The sequence below is a fragment of the Lathyrus oleraceus genome, chromosome 2 (genome assembly GCF_024323335.1).
Source record: "Lathyrus oleraceus cultivar Zhongwan6 chromosome 2, CAAS_Psat_ZW6_1.0, whole genome shotgun sequence".
NCBI lineage: Eukaryota > Viridiplantae > Streptophyta > Magnoliopsida > Fabales > Fabaceae > Lathyrus > Lathyrus oleraceus.
Window position 1 is genome coordinate 443,354,318 of NC_066580.1, and position 17,972 is coordinate 443,372,289.

At 32.1% G+C, this 17,972-nt stretch overlaps 1 long non-coding RNA gene across 1 annotated transcript; it reads right to left on the reverse strand.

Annotated features, from left to right (window-relative positions):
* Window positions 1–6,519: 6,519 nt before the first annotated feature.
* On the reverse strand, window positions 6,520–7,253 carry LOC127120172 (uncharacterized). Its single transcript, XR_007803147.1, has 2 exons — window positions 7,117–7,253; window positions 6,520–6,834 (listed from the first exon to the last, which is right to left on the reverse strand). It is a non-coding gene; the product is annotated as an uncharacterized LOC127120172 (long non-coding RNA).
* Between the last annotated feature and the right edge of the window lie 10,719 nt (window positions 7,254–17,972).

Here is a 17,972-nt window from a genome sequence, read left to right on the forward strand (position 1 = left end):
TTAGCATAGACGTAATGCCTCGTCGGATACACCATAAGTCAATTTACCAGAAGCTGAACTAGTAGATAATGCCTCCGAAACAAATACTCACCATTTAATTGATGCTGAGCTGCACAAAAAGGTCGAAAGCTACCATGATTTAAACGTTAAATTTAAGCGTAGTAGCAACACCGAATATGAGTACCCCATGAAGTTTCAATGAGTAGGTTGGGTTGATTTGATGAAAGTTGCTCTTAGCATAGACGTAATGCCTCGTCAGAAACACCATTAGTCAATTTACCAGAATCTGAACTAGTAGATAATGCCTCTGAAAGCCGTTCAATTGCAAATGTTCCATTCTTAACTAGCATTTCCTTTTTAATTTCACAAGCCTCTTTTACCTTTCTGAGTATAACCTTAAAACCAGGTTGACTATATTTACCATCGGGGGAAAGTAAATTCCACCCATTAAAGGTTTCAAGTCATATGAAAGAAAACACAGTGAGGGGTGAACCTCCTCTGCCATACGAAGCATGCACATACGTTATGTATACCTTATCAATATTCGGTCGCTCCTCACGATCCACTTTAATGCTAACAAACTCATCATTTAACAACTTGGTAATCCCCTCATCCTCAAAAGACTCAACCTCCATAGCATGACACCAATGACAAGTGTTATACCCAATTGATAAAAAGTTGTGTGCATCTCAACAACGTGTTTCAGAAAAAGCATCTTCTCCCCATGGATACCAATCAACAGGGTTATGAGCATGCTTAAGAAGATAATGGCTTTGTTCGGAAGTAAGATGATTGGTAAACTCGTGTTGGTTGGAATGAGATGTTGCCATGGATGGGACCTTGGGGAGTGTGACGCGTGAGAGTGAGAAAGGGAATCGAGAGATTGGTTTGGTAAAGGAGAAGTGGTGTTGGTGATGGAGAAAGCGGTCGAGAACATGGGTGGAGGTTTATATGAGGTTGAAGATGAAAGGTGCGGAGGAAGAAGAGGTGAATGGTGAAACTATTTTGTGGTGGAGATTCCTTTTGTTGATAAAGTGTTAAAGGGTTTTGAGTTATGAAGTATTCTTACCTTCAATTTTCATTTGATAGAGATATTTTTTAGCAAGTTGTTGTTATTCTTTCTGAAAACAAAAATCCTCCTCTCCTGTTATATTTTTTATTTTATTTTCAACGAGAATCAGATAGAGAGAGGTCAAGATCCCTTTTGTTTTTGTGCATCCTTCTGGCCACAAATGTCATGTTCTTAGATAAGAGTGCTAACTGACCTTATTGAGAGAGTAATCAGTTAGAGTGTGCTAGCTGGCCAAGATTTATGTTTGAAATTGAGAGAGAAGTTCCATCGAGATTGTCAAGTGGCAAAAATGGAATTTTTTATTTTTCTCTTATAAAATTTTATTGATTATTTTGAATTTTAATAGATAACTTTGAAAAATTAAATAAAAATAAAAATTCACAATGAAAATTCAAACCAAATGATCGGTTAATTCTAAATAAATATGCTAATCATCTCGACTAAAAAACAAAAATAAACGGGTAAAAATGAATAAAACTTTGGCGCAAAAATGTCCGAAAAGTTTAAACAACCGGACCACCATGATCAATGTGAAATAAACATATCGAAAATATACAAGTTTTTGTCAAATTTTGAAATGGAAAACGCTCGGTTAAAACGCTCATACGGATCAAAATGTGACAAAAAATTAGCCAAAAAATAAATTGAGAACATCAGATTAAACTACGCGAAATGTAGATTAATAAGATTGATGTCTGTAAACTAGGTTTTGAAATTTTTTACCCGCTGTTTTGACACACATTCGGCAAATGGTTCAACGGGTTTACCTGTAAATCCAAAAATTTATTTCGATTGATATTTTAGGCACTATGCGATATGAAATGTATGTTATGCTATGTAGGGATGCAATAGCTGTGATGGATGTACTGAATTGGTGATCCATGGTCAAAATCGGGGTGTGACAAGGGGCCCACCATAGCCAAAAAGATCATTCGGGCTGATTATTATTGGACAACAATGGAAGTCGATTGGTATAACTTCGTTAAGAGGTGTCACAAGTGCCAGATATTTGGTGACAAGAGCCATGTTCCTCCGACCCCGTTGAATCTTTTGACTTCTCCTTGGACCTTCTCCATGCGGGGTATTAACATGATAGGTATGATTAAGTTGAAAGCTTCTAAAAGTTATTGTTTCATCCTGGTTGCCATTTACTACATCATAAAGTGGGTTGGAGTTGCTTCTTACACGAATGTAATAAGACAAGTGGTTACCCGATTCATAAAGAAAGAAATTATATGTCGCTATGGTGTTCCTAGCAAGATTATTGCTGACAATGCTAGTAAACTCAATAACAAAAAGATGAGTGAGGTGTGCCAAGAATTTAAGATCGAGCATTATAACTCTTCACCACATCGGCCCAAGATGAATGACGTCGTAGAAGCAGCTAACAAGAACATTAAGAAAATTATCCAGAAGATGGTCAAGACGTATAAAGATTGGCATGAAATGCTTCCCTTTGCTCTGCATGGCTATAGGACTTCAGTGTGTACTTCTACTTGGGTGACCCTTTATTCACTTGTATATGGAATGGAGGTTGTTCTGCCTATTGAAGTCGAAATCCCCTCTCTAAGAGTCATCGTGGAAGCATATCTCGATGAAGCGGAATGGGTGCAATCCAGATATAATCAACTGAATTCATTGAAGAAAAGTGTTTGACAGCTGTCTACCATGGTCAACTGTACCAAAGACGTCTCAAGAGAGCTTTTGATAAGAAGGTTTTCCCTCACATGTTCCAAGCAGGTGAACTCGTGCTCAAGAGATATTCTCCAATACACTCGGATCCTCAAGGCAAGTGGGCTTCCAATTATGAAGGACCATGTCGTACCTAAAAAATGGTAACACAACCTTGCGAAACGCAATCGCACGCTCGCATGATGGACTGAACAGAGTCACTACCGAACTTTATTTATTCCTAAAGATGAAAATGTCGGTAAAACCCCTGAAATAAAGGATAAGATATGGTCATCGCAACTAATATCAGGGTTTGGGAGTCAATTACGCAATGGGAAGGTATTAGCACCCCTCACGTCTGTTGTACTCAATGGGAACCGTTTAGTTTGTTTTGAATTGAATGTTAGCTTGTGTTAGTTTCTAATCTTCTAATTATTTAGGATAGGAAAAGAGAGATAAGAGAAATGTTTGAATTTTATTAATAAGAAATGACCTAAAAAGATTTTTATTATTAGGGGGCAGAGAGGAACTAAACCTAATTTTTTTATTTAACGGTCCTGACAAGATTTCACAATCCTGCTCCTACGTATCTCTGATTGCAATAAAGAATTCAAGGCTTGCGTAGTTCTAGGTAGAAAATGTTTGTTTGTTGTTCGATTTTAGCGAAAGCTATCTTGTATTAATCGACGAGAAACATTATTTTACCCAAAATGGATGAGGAGCGGACGTATACATCAAATCGAATGGATTTACAAATCAACATTCAGAAAAACGTCATTTATCTCAACTCAACAATTATGGATGAAGCATTGTTTCGCATCATCTTAAGACAAGATGTCTTTCATTTTGAAAAGGTTTTGAAGATTAATCGCACGACGACTAGAAAAGAGTTTGATGTGTTTGATGTATTTTATAGGTGAATGACAAACATTTGATGAGAACGAGACATAAGCCTCAAGATCAATCATTCGGGGTTCCACCAGAATGCTAGATTCCAATGATCCTTTTTCATTCGAAGTAATTGAGAAAATTGTTTGATGGACAACGAATGCTTGATAAGAACCAATTGTTCAAAGAGTTGCGTCAGAATGCTTGATCTCAACAACCCTTATTTGTCCAAGTTAATTAAAGTGTTTTAGGGACGAAAGAAAAGAATGAACGGTTAACCCAAAACGCGAGGCTCAGGACCGATCATTCGAGGGTTCCCACCAGAATGCCAGATTCCAATGATCCCCTTCTTTCGAGTTATTTGAAAAAAAGGTTTTAATATTTTAACTTACCTAATAAAACGTTTGAATCGGGATAAGAAACAAATTAATCAGATTAAAAGGTATAACTTGGGGTAGGACCAAAGTTTAAGAAATTAGTCATAAATATTTTATTCTATTAATTAATCAACATCATTACTAGATATTTATTTAATTATTTATTCATAATATTCTAACAATAATAAATAAAACTATAAAGAAAACAATATTATTTGAAAATAATAATTCTATAGTTATTCAAACATTTAGAGAAAATAATAAGAATTAAAGTTGGAGAAAAATACAATTATATTTTTTTTCATGACTAGTAAAATAAAGTAAGAAAATAAGACCAGCTTAATATTAGACATATGCATATTATTAAAAAAAAGGTATAATAATAAAATAATTAAATACTCTTTCTGTTCTCTTTAAAGTCTAAATAAAATGATAACAAAAGAAAATAAATTAAACATAACTCTTTTTTTATTCTTTCTAACATAATCTAAAACTAATAATAAATATAACTAAATTAACTCTTTTTATATCTTTATAATATAATTTGAAATAATAATGAAAATAACTAAATTAACCTTTTCTTTAAAATATTTTTATAACACAATCTAAAAATAATAATGAAAATAACTAAATTAATCTTTTTTAATATTTCTTATAACACAATCCAAAAATAATGATATAAATAAACTAATTTAATCTTTTTTAATGATTTTTATAACAAGATCTAAAATTAATGATGAGAATAACTAAATTAATCTTTTTTAATGATTTTTATAACATGCTCTAAAACTAATATAAAATAAATAGTAAACTTATTTTATTTAGAATTTTTAATGACATAATCTAAAATAAAAATAAAATAAATGGTAAACTCTTTTTTTTTGGAATTTTTTATGACATAACCTAAAATCAAAATAAAATAAATGCTAAACTTAATTTTTATGATTTTTTATGATAGAATATAAAATTAAGAGAAAATAAATGGTAAACTTAATTTTCATGATATAATCTAAAATAAATAAATAATGTTAAACTCTTTTTTTTTGAATATTTTATGACTTGATCTAAAATTAAAAGAAAAAAAAAGGTAAAATTAATTTTTATGATTTTTTATTATATAATCTAAAATTAAAAGAAAATAAATAGTAAAATTAATTTTTATGATTTCTTATGATATAATCTAAAATTAAAACAAAATAAATGGTAAACTTAATTTTTATGATATAGTCTAAAATTAAAAAAAATGGTAAATTCAGTTTTTTGGAATATTGTATATGACATAATCTAACAATGAAATAAAATAAATGTTAAATTTATTTTTTTGGAATTTTTTATATGACATAATCTAATAATAAAAGAAAATAAATGACTTAACCTTTTTTTTGATAATTTTTATAGCACAATCTGAAATACAAGAAAATAAATGGAAAACTCTTTTTGTGATTTTATTATTATGATTTCTATTTATTTATTTATTTGTTTTTATTTTTAAAAAAAATAACAGAAGAGAACTTCTAAACATCCACTAAAAGAATAAATAAATAAAATTAAAATAGATATAAAGAAAAAAGTCCAAGTTTCTACTAATATTCGTATTTTAAGAAAAAGAAACTCAAAATTATAGTCTTAATGAAATAGTTGATTCCATTTTTATTTATTTTCTATGTTTGTTCACTTTTTTATTCTTTAAAAAAAACTAGTATTAAATTAAAAATAAAATAAAGAGAAGCAATAAGTTGATTTAGATGTTTTAAAAAACGAAATAAGAGAATGAACGGTTAACTCAAAATGCGTGGCTCGGAGCCGATCATTCGAGGGTTCCCGCCATAATGTTAGATTCCAAAGGTGTCTTCTTTTGTATATTGATAAGACATTTGATTTTGGATAAGAAATAATTTGATCGGCTTTTGAAAATACTTTGTATTCGACAAAATTTTATTTTTCTATTTATTAGATCAAAATCATCATATAGTTGTTTATTTAATTTGCAACGAATAATTAAATGGATGAACCATAAATCGTAGAATGAAAAATAAAATAATTTAGAAATCACAACTAAATACGTTATTCATTTAATAATAATAAAATAAAATAAAAATAAAAGTAAAATAAATTAAAAAGATATTCTTTTGTTGTGTTTATATTTTTAGAGCTCAAAATTAATTCTTTTTTTTTATTGAAAAATCAACCAGGATAAACTAAATTATATATCGAGAGAAGTCTAAAATATTTCATAGAATGAAGATTATACATATAAGAACAAAAACAAACGAAAATATTTTTTTTAACTTAGAGAGATATTAATATTATTTAAAAAATTAGAATAACTTTCTTACTTAACAACTATTTATTTATTTTTTAAATACTCATTAATATAGAAAAAATAAAATTGTTTTATCATTTAAAGAAAAAGAACAAAGGTTCAACTAAAAAAATTTACACACCAATGGATCAGTGTCCACAAAAGCATATTGAAGCTTAAAAGAGTTAGCCTCGTACTAACTTGGCGCAAAAACAAATGAGTAAATTTCCATAATGACGGTAAAAAAGCTTTAAATAATGGACAGAGGTATAGATCTTGGGCAGTGTCTTCATCACACAAAATAATGCTAATTATCAATGCTCTTGAAAACACAATTAATAATTTAAAAAAAATCTAAACATAAAAGATGAAAAGAATACACGCTCAATTTTCTCTAAGCATTCTTATCTTAGTAATCCATGCCTTCTCTCCCTTCTATAAAACCAGTCGAACATTCTCATCCCTATGAAAAAAATCCTTCATTTTCTCTATTCTCTTACCGAAACCAAATCCAGTTTCCTTCCCTATTCGAGCAAACAAATCAAGAACAAACCTTAATAAAACTTTCAAAACAACAAAAATGACAAGTTATCAAATAGATTCAACCAAGCAAGAACCTTGTCTGCACATAATTTATTTGAAGACTTGAAACTCAAAGAAAGAAAACAAATGACATAACAAAATCGATGGAAGTGAAGAAATCAACTCAAGGGAATCAATAACTATAAACATTGTAGAAGAAAAAAAGAAATCAATTTTTTAAATAAATAAAAAAGCCACATGAGAAGAAGAGAAAAAAAAACTACCTAAGTGAAGAGCGGCTTGCCGAGTTTGTTCAGGTTAAATCTTCCTCTTATCCTTTTGCTTCAAAGATCATTTTTTGTAATTGTTAGAGTTTTGGTGTGAGAAACTTTTTGTGAGGTGCAAGGTGGTCTTTTGTAACAATAGGATATTGATATGAAAATGATAGCTACTAGTTTTTTGAGAAGATTTTTGATGGCTGTGATTTTTCTTTTTTGATGATGATTTTCAAATAAAGTTTTGCGAGAATTTTGATCTGATGTGTTTTTTTTAAAAAGGAAATTTTGATGTTGATTGTTTGAAATATTTGGTGTTTTGTTACATTTTTTGTGTTCCTAGTATGTGATTGGTGGTTTTGAAATTTTTGAATGGTTGCTTGAGACAAAAAAAATTGATATCCCCTCCCACCCATATATTTAGGAACTCTGTATTTATATCCATTTTATTTTGCTTCCTACTTTCTGCCATTGATCTCTTGACACATGTTTAAATGATCAAAATAATATTAATTGTGTTCTGTGTCACTACTGTAGCATAAAGACAAAAGGGACAAGAGTTTAAATGATCAATAATGTTAATTGTGTTCTGTGTCATTACTTTAGCATAAAGACAAAAGGGACAAGAGTTTAAATGATCAAAATAATGTTAATTGTGCTATGTGTCATTACTGTAGCATAAAGACAAAAGGGACCATAGCAGAGTTCAAAATGACAATAAGTTGAAGAGTCATTTTGCTTTGGAATATTGTTGTGTTGAAACTCTTCTGATTTTGTAACTGCTAATGTCAAGTTTTGTAATAGCTAGTTTGTAATGTTATTGTAAATATATAAGTGTGACCCCAAAAATCCTTATGTAAAGTATATAACTCTCTTTTATTCTATGATTTTTTTTTCTCTTTTTGAAATTTGTTTAAATAATTTATGATGTAGAAAAGAAAAGAAATAAAATAAAGCTATATTATTTTAAAATTAAAGATATCAATAATTTAATTTAAAAATACAATGTAGAAGTAAAAATAAAATTCTTTTTGTTTTTTTCGTAATTAAAGACAGAAATTAAAAAAAATGATTTAATTATAATTATGACAAGGAAAATTTATTTAAAATTACCATTTTTTAGAGTTTGTCTCAAAAATTGTAAAACAACAAATAACTTGTTATTACTTATTTTCTAAACAAAACACAAAGAGAAACCTTGTTAAGATCTAATGATAAAAGTTAACAAGACAAGTCAAACAAGACTCAATGTATTTTTTCTGAAATAAAATACAATTCTATTTGATTAAAGTAAAACTTTTAATGACAAAGTTTCTAAACTCATATAATGCAACAAGTGTTAATGTAGTGCATTGATAGAAAAAAATATAAAAACAAATGTATGAATGATGTGTGATATGTGTATGCATGAGTAAAACACAAAGACAACTATAAGTAACTATAATCGAAAATCAAGTTAGTCAAACAAAAAGGATATCCACAAGAGTCATGCTATCTCAATGATTCTAAGAGTGAATTGAATTTACCAAAAGTAGACACAAACCAACGTTACTTATGCATGGAAAGATCTCCATGAGCAAATGTAATAGTCACGAAGAGTTGTGCAAAATGGGACACCAATGAATCATGAATGCAAATGACTGGTTCACAAATGAGTGAATGCAGATGAATTAGGCGAGGCAAAATTTAGGGTATGACAAACTCTTCATTGTTAAAAAGGTCTTCTCAAGAGGGGTTCCCATTCTCACCATAATGGATGGGGATGACTTGCCGATACTAGTGAATTCAGATACAATCAAAAAATATTATGCCTAAAAAATGTGAGTACAAAGCCCGCTACATTGGCATCTGCAGGAACTAATCTGGGAAAAAATGGCTATCCCGATGAACAAAAAAAAAGAGAAATGTCCATGCAAAAGTTAAGGATAAAAACAAAAATATATATAATCCCGCTAAGTTGAAAACCTGGAAGGGTGACTTAGACAAAAATGGATATCCCGGTGGACAAAAGAAGGCAATCCTAGTTGGACGAAGGCTAGTTATAACAACTATATCGAAGAAAGTGGGAGTTATCATCATGCAGGGTAGTTGAAAAGTATTGGTGGAAGTATCCCAAAAACACATGGAAGCAATTAGAATATGAGGATTATAGGGGAAACTCATCCTGGATAGCTGGATTAGATCATAAATCCCTAAATCTTTCCAATAGTGTTGTTCTTCCACTTAACCCTATCCATCCACTTAATATACTCAACGTCCTTAGATGGCGGAGAAGAATGGAAGACCCAGTTCTTGAAGAAGTTAAACTTCAAAGGTTCATCTATGAACACCAATGGTTCATACCCACAATATATAGAGAAATAATCATGTAATAGTTGGGGTTTTTTAATGTATTTTGGCAAGGGGCCCATAAATGCATGCACTTTACCAACAAGCACGTAGGGGATGAAGGCAAAATGATAACATATTCCTTTGTGTTCCGTATCCAAAGGAGGCTCCGGTACGTAGGCACGTTCATCCACGATGATATGAATCTCAATCTCGACTGCAAAGCCGGCATGGCATTGTACGGGAAACGCCATTGAAAGATATGGGTTTTTTTCTAAGTAATAGCGTAAGAAAAAAAGGAAAAGATAGGGGTTATGGTTCAGTAAGGTAATCTGCATAAATAGGAAGGTAAAAAGTGTTTGAACAAACATGTCTAAATAAAGGATGAAGAAAAGGTTCGATTTTGTCTGAGAAAAGATTAGCCACATGGAGGTTGATCCGACAAATGACATATAAAGCCACGAGGAATGCAAAATGGAATTTAGAGCATTTCCATTTCACTTAGTCTTCTTAGGGAATATGAGGTAATCATAACAAACCTGCACGCACGTCTGTGACATGTGCATTGGTAGAAAAGTTAGTCATAATGACTGACAACAAACATAATGGAGGTGACATGGCGCAAAATATGAACAATGACAGAGTAGTTACAAACAATGTACTTTTCTCCCCTCAGATATAGGTCACCAATGACATTTTTTTAGGGCATCTATTACACTTGGATTTTCAGCCACTAGAAAGTCAACAAAGAATGTCAATGAACATACATTTACTGTGAAAAAATATTAATGAAGTCTTTAAATGAGCATTAATGGAAAGTCATCGACAGACCAACAGTGAAGGGTCGACCAATTTGTCGACACAATGAGACATGGTTTGGAGAACTCTCATGGATAAATCCATAAGACCCAGATCGCTAGGGAAACATGCCCAAAATCTCGAGAAGGGCAATCAACATGAGCTCTCATTCCAACAAAAAGGATCAGCCGACTAAATAACATGGTATAAAAGACTTAGTAATTTTATAAGTCCCGTGTCCTTGATAGGCAACATCGACAACACATTGAAGTAGTTATTATCGAAGATTCGTGAAGAAGTGGAAAATAGTTGCCACTCAACGTGAGTTGTAAGCAGATAACGTCTTGGAAGACACGTAAGCGCACTAGTGGTAACTTAAAGGATTAAATGTGGGACAAATGAAACAAATCTCCTAGTGGTCATAACCACCATCAACGATTACTTTGTTAAAAAAATAAATAGAAGACTCATACATGGGATCAAGGCTAGCAAAAGTTCATACATACTTTCCATACCATTGGAGTACCCGAGTCAAAGAGAGAAACAGTTGAGCGAGAAACATGTATGCGTCTGCGTCCACCCTTTTTTCTTAGTCTTTTTTTGTCTCCTCAAAGGAAACATGTAATTTTTTCCTTTGCTTTATTTAATATTATTTACTGTATTTTACTTTATCCTTTATCACAATTTGACTTCATTTAAAGTCTTTTGCTATGCTGCATTTAATTCACACGCACATGTGTTCACACAAATTATTTACACAAATTACTTTGGATATTTTTCGAGTTAATCTCATAGACTTTCAAACTCGTGTTTGTTTATCAAAAACACTGGTAAACACTCCCATAATAGGGAGTATCAGGAAAAAGAGATATGGTGAAATTCTCAAACATGTATGAGTAAATGATATTAAGTCACAATTGTAAAAGTCATCCCATGTTCGAAAACTAACCTTAATTCCTTAAAAGGGAATCAATACACACCACATAAAGATTCATTTAAATTTACCAATAAAAACTTGATAGAGTTGACATTATGACCCTCATGAAATAATCTACCAATGAGAAGTGTTTTCCCAATCAAATTGGAATTAGAACAAATAAAAGAGGTATGAAGCCAAAATAAAAGAAATGCATTGTGTTAGTTATTTGAGATACTTGAAGATTTATTTTGGTTATTTTGAATATACTGACTAGAAGATGTCATATTAGGTTCAAGGGTGAATTTAAGAAACACACAAAGAGTTATAACTTTGTCAACGAGTTTAAGGACGAATAGTGATACCAACTATGAAAAACAGGGTGACAAATCCCATAAATAAAAGGCACAAAATATTTATGGTTAAATAAAAACCAAGTTGGTTACGAATCCCATGACATTCTTAGGATCAGGGAGTTAATTTCCAATATTATATAACTTATAAAAGAACCTTGTTTGTCAAAGGATTTTCATTTTACATTAAAAATCATATCTAAAATATAGGATACACATTAACACACACAAATGATAATGATGGAGGAGTTTGGGGGAACCAAAAACATAAATGGGTTAAACTTGAAAGATCCAAGAAACATTAGGTATATGTGTCGCCTTTCTTATATATCAAATGTTTATTTCTATTGGTAAATCCTAAGTCCCACATTGGTAAGAGATAGAGCATTGCAAGAGTTTATATAGAGTGAAATCCATCACCTTCCAAGCCGTTTTGTAAGAATGAGTTAGGTCAAACTAATATGGTATCAGAGCCTATCGATCAGACCTTTGGTTAGCCATCGTTTAAATCCACGCACAAATCCAAAAAAGAGTGTTGAGCGTGAGGGGGTTTATTGAAAAGATTCCAAGTCCCACGTTGGTTGAAGATAGAACATTGAAAGAGTCTATATAGAGTGACATCCCTCACATTACAAGACAACTTTGAGAATGAGTTAGGCGAAACTCTGATATGGTATCAAAGTCTATTGATCGGATCATGGGCCGCTCACTATTTAAATCCATGCACCAAGTCCAAAAGAGTGTTGGGATTGAATGAGCGTATTGAGAAATCCTAAGTCCCTCATTGGTTAAAGATAAAGTATTGAAAGAGTTTATATAGAGTGACACCCCTCACCTTACAAGCCGATTTTGTAAGGACGAGTTATGTCAAACTCTAATAATTTCATTTATAATCGATGTAAAACCCAAATTACTCACAATTGAATTCAACAATCTTCTCCACAAGTGTGAGTCACCCACATTATTAGCTTTGATCCGCATTAAGATCCCAATTTCGCTATTCCATTGAGGCGAACCAGACTTTAATACTAGTTATTAGACAATTAGGGAAGCGTTAATATGTCAATTGGGTAAACGTCTGGGACATAAAAGACTCCAACACCGCATCTTCATCCAAAATCTTAAAATTTTGATTTAGATATATGATATTAAAAGTCTATTAAATTTCAAATATTTTACCCATTGCGGCTCATTTGCCTCCCCAACAAATGCTATTAAACTTTAATTTGGATAAGTGAAAAAATATGAGTGAGATAACCTTGATTGATACGCTAAAAGAGGTCATATATTTCTATATTCTATTGATACATGCCTCTTTATTTAATTTATAGTTTTCTTTATTGCACATTTATTATTTTTTCTTCTCAACACATGACAATTGTAAAGTTTTTAAACGCTAGAAAAAGTTCAGACTAGTAAATATATAGTATCAACATAGAATCTATGAGCTAAGTTGAGTTTTAGATTAATATTTCAACTTCTTTTTGGAAGGAATTTTTTTTTACTAGCAACATTCATGCAAAACTCAAATATACAACTGTCCAATTAAATTCTTAGTGCTTCTTGCTTTCCTTTTCAATTTGCATATGTTATTTTATCGCCATAGCTATAGAGGAAAATGACAATGCACTTCGTACTAGTACAGAGTCCATGGATCACAATAAGGGTATGTCGATGGGACAGTACAAAGTCGAACTAGATAGAGGTTGGTGCGACTGCGGAATGTTCCAAGCCTTTCGTACCCCCTTCTCCCATGTCATTGCGGTGTGCTCAAAGGTTCAAAGGGATCCATCCTACTTGCTATCTGAAGTTTACAAAGTCGCCATCCTTACAAATGTTTATAAAATTAGTTTTTCGGTGGTGGCAAAAGAGGATTATTGGCCAGAATATCAAGGGGACATCGTCTGACACAACGAAGTTATGCGAAGAAAGAAAAAGGGTCACCCTAACAGCACCCGGATTCTAACCGAAATGGATACGGTGAACAAAATGGTTAGACTATGTAGTCCATGCCGTCAACCAGGTCACAATCGTAATAACTGTCCTAGTGCTTGAATGAGCACAACCAGATAAATTCAGATGTACCTCTGTTGCTATATATGAAAAACTAAATTTATTTCATAGTACCTCTGTTGCAATATATGAAAAACTAAGTTTATTTCATAGTAGATGTCTGTGACAAAAATACCATTACATAAAAAATAACACAAACAATTAAAACAACTAGAATACAAAAACTACGCGATTACAACCATTAAAACAATTTTGAACATGTAACGCATCATCCTACGAGCGTCTTGGTCGATCTTAATATCCACCCATTCGCGCACTTCTCCGTGTTGGTTGAACGTGGACACAAGCCATTGTATTCTTCTAATCCGTTCACCCTCTCCAATTTCTCCCTCTAACCAACTGTACAACGTCCGATTAAGACGTTCAAACGTATCTGTGTTCCAAAGTCAAACCTGTATCGGAGCCGCAACGGCAGAAAATATTACATCAGCATTTCGTTTCTGAATGTATATAGACATTGTTGAAACATAGAGAGTTGAAATTGATGGTTGAACTAGACAACTTAGGGTATTAGGAGATGAATTTGAGTGAAAATAATTGTATGCAAGGCATGGTATTTATAGAAATGGAACATCTATTGAACAAACCACGTGGGCGCCAGATGAATTGGCGCCCACATGACCATCACATGCAGACGCCAGATGAATTGACGCCCACCATGCAAAATGCACTCAGGCGCCAGAGGCATTGGCGCCTCCTCATGAGGGCCAATGCAGGCGCCATAAGCATTGGCGCATCCTCATAAGGCCCAATGCATGTGCGTCAATGCTACTTGTGCCTCCTCTTATTGGTATGGGGGTGCGCCAATTCATCTGGTGCATCCTCTACCAAACTCGGTTATTTTGATTTTTTTTTTGAAAAATTGTTTATTTTGGATTCTTTTTGAAAAAATTGATTATTTTGAAAAAAAAATCAATTATCAATGCTCTTGAAAACCCAATTAATAATTAAAAACCAAAAAAAAATCTAAACATAAAAGAGGAAAAGAAAACACGCTCAATTTTCTATGAGCATTCCTCTCTCACTAATCCATGCCTTCTCTCCCTTCTATTAAACCAATCGAACATTCTCATCCCTCTGGAAAAAAATCCTCCCTTTTCTCTATTCTCTTACCGAAACAAAACCCGGTTTCTTTCCCATTCGAGCAAACAAATCAAGAACAAACCTTAATAAAACTTTCAAAACAACAAATGACAAAGTTATCAAATAGATTCAACCAAACAAGAACCCATAATTTATTTGAACCCTTGAAACTTAAAGAAAGAAAACAACTGACATAACAAAATCGATGGAAGTGAAAGAATCAACTCAAGGGAATCAACAACAATAAACATTTCAAAAGAAAAAAAGAAACCAATTTTTTAAATAAATAAAAAACTACAAGAGAAGAAGAGAAAAAAAACTACCTAAGTGAAGAGCGGCTTGCCGAGTTTGTTCAGGTGAAATCTCCCTCTTACCCTTTTGCTTCAAAGATCCTTTTTTGTAATTGTTAGAGTTTTGGTGTGACAAACTTTTTCTGAGGTGTAGGGTGATATTTTCTAACAATAGGATATTGATATGAAAATGGCAGCTACTAGTTTTTTGAGAAGATTGTTGATGGCTGTGATTTTTCTTTTTTGATGATGATTTTCAAATAAAGTTTTCCGAGAATTTTGATCTGATGCTAGGCTGTTAGAATTTTTTTCTAGTTTTGTTTAAAAAGGAAATTTTGATGTTGATTGTTTGAAATATTTGGTGTTTTGTTGCATTTTTTGTGTTCCTAGTATGTGAATGGTGATTGTGAAATTTTTGAATGGTTGCTTGAGAAAAAAAATTGATATCCCCTCCCACCCGGGAATAGACTGTCTCAAGTGAAAAAAAAAAAGTGAAATCCCAACCAATGATTTTTCTCTAATACATATTAAAAAATTAATTAAAAGATAAATGAATGGTGATGTGCTCCACTGGACCCTCTCTAGTTAAAAGCTCACGGGAGACAATCCATGCCCCCTCCCACCCATATATTTAGGAACTTTGTATTTATATCCATTTTCTTGTATTCAGATTGGTGTATTATAAAAAGATATCACATGATTCATTTGTGAAGTCTTATGTTATATGATAAAATTCCTGCTGTAATCTTAAATTGGTGATATTTTGCTTCTTATTTTCTGCCATTGACTTCATGAATCATGTTCAAATGATCAAAATAATGCTAATTGTGTTCTCCGCCATTACTGCAGCATAGAGACAAAAGGGACCAGAGTTCAAAATGGCAATAAGTTGAAGAGTCCTTTTGCTTTGGAATATTGTTGTGTTGAAACTCTTCTGATTTTATAACAGCTAATGTCAAGTTTTGTAATAGCTAGTTTGTAATGTTACTGTAAATATATAAGTGTGCCCCCGAAAATCCCTATGTAAAGTATAAAACTCTCTTGACTTCATTTTTTTTATAAGAATTTTTTTCTTTTTTAATTTTATTTAAATAAATTATGATGTAGAAAAGAAAAGAAATAAAATAAATCTATATATTTTTAAAATTAAAGATAGTAATAATTTAATTTAAAAATACGATGTAGAAGTAAAAATATTTTGTTTTTTTGTTTTTTTTTCGTAATTAAAGACAGAAATTAAAAAATGATTTAATTATAATTGTGACAAGAAAAATTTATTTAAAATTACCATTTTTTAGAGTTTGTCTCAAAAATTGTAAAACAACAAATAACTTGTTATTACTTATTTTTTAAACAAAACACAAAGAGAAACCTTGTTAAGATCTAATGATAAAAGTTAACAAGACAAATCAAACAAAACTCAATGTATTTCTTTTTTTTTGAAATGAAATACAATTCTATTTGATTAAAGTAAAACTTTTAATGACAAAGTTTCTAAACTCATATAATGCAACAAGTGTTAATGTAGTGCATTGATAGAAAAACACAAAGATAACAATGATTTAAACGTCAAATTTAAGTGTAGTAGCAACACCGAATATGAGTACCCTATGAAGTTGCAACGAGTAGGTTAGGTTGATTTGATGAAAGTTGCTCTTAGCATAGACGTAATGCCTTGTCGGAAACACCATAAGTCAATTTACCAGAAGCTGAACTAGTAGATAATGCCTCCGAAACAAATACTCACCGTTTAATTGATGCTGAGCTACGCAAAAAGGTCGAAAGCTACCATGATTTAAACATTAAATTTAAGCGTAGTAGCAACACCGAATATGAGTACCCCATGAAGTTTCAACGAGTAGGTTGGGGTTATTTGATGAAAGTTGCTCTTAGCATAGACGTAATGCCTCGTCAGAAACATCATTAGTCAATTTACCAGAATCTGAACTAGTAGATAATGCCTCTGAAAGCCGTTCAATTGCAAATGTTCCATTCTTAACTAGCATTTCCTTTTTAATTTCACAAGCCTCTTTTACCTTTCTGAGTATAACCTTAAAACCAGGTTGACTATATTTACCATCGGGGGAAAGTAAATTCCACCCATTAAAGGTTTCAAGTCATATGAAAGAAAACACAGTCAGGGGCGAACCTCCTCTACCATACGAAGCTTGCACATATGTCATGTATACCTTATCAACATTCGGTCTCTCCTCACGATCCACCTTAATGCTAACCAACTCATCATTTAACAACTTGGCAATCCCCTCATCCTCAAAAGACTCAACCTCCATAGCATGACACCAATGACAAGTGTTATACCCAATTGATAAAAAGTTGTGTGCATCTCAACAACGTGTTTTGGAAAAAGCATCTTCTCCTCATGGATACCAATCAACAGGGTTATGAGCATGCTTAAGATATAATGGCTTTGTTCGAAAGTAAGATGATTGGTAAACTTGTGTTGGTTGGAATGAGATGTTGCCATGGATAGGACCTTGGGGAGTGTGACGCGTGAGAGTGAGAAAGGGAATCGAGAGATTGGTTTGGTAAAGGAGAAGTGGTGTTGGTGATGGAGAAAGCGGTTGAGAACACGGGTGGAGGTTTATATGAGGTTGAAGATGAAAGGTGCGGAGGAAGAAGACGTGAATGGTGAAACTATTTTATGGTGGAGATTCCTTTTGTTGATAAAGTGTTAAAGGGTTTTGAGTTATGAAGTATTCTTACCTTCAATTTTCATTTGATAGAGATATTTTTTTAGCAAGTTGTTGTTATTCTTTCTGAAAACAAAAATCCTCCTCTCCTGTTATATTTTTTATTTTATTTTCAACGAGAATCAAATAGAAAGAGGTCAAGATCCCTTTTGTTTTTGTGCATCCTTCTGGCCACAAATGTCATGTTCTTGGATAAGAGTGCTAAGTGGCCTTATTGAGAGAGTAATCAGTTAGGGTGTGCTAGCTGGCCAAGATTTATGTTTGAAATTGAGAGAGAAGTTCCATCGAGATAGTCAAGTGGCAAAAATGGAAT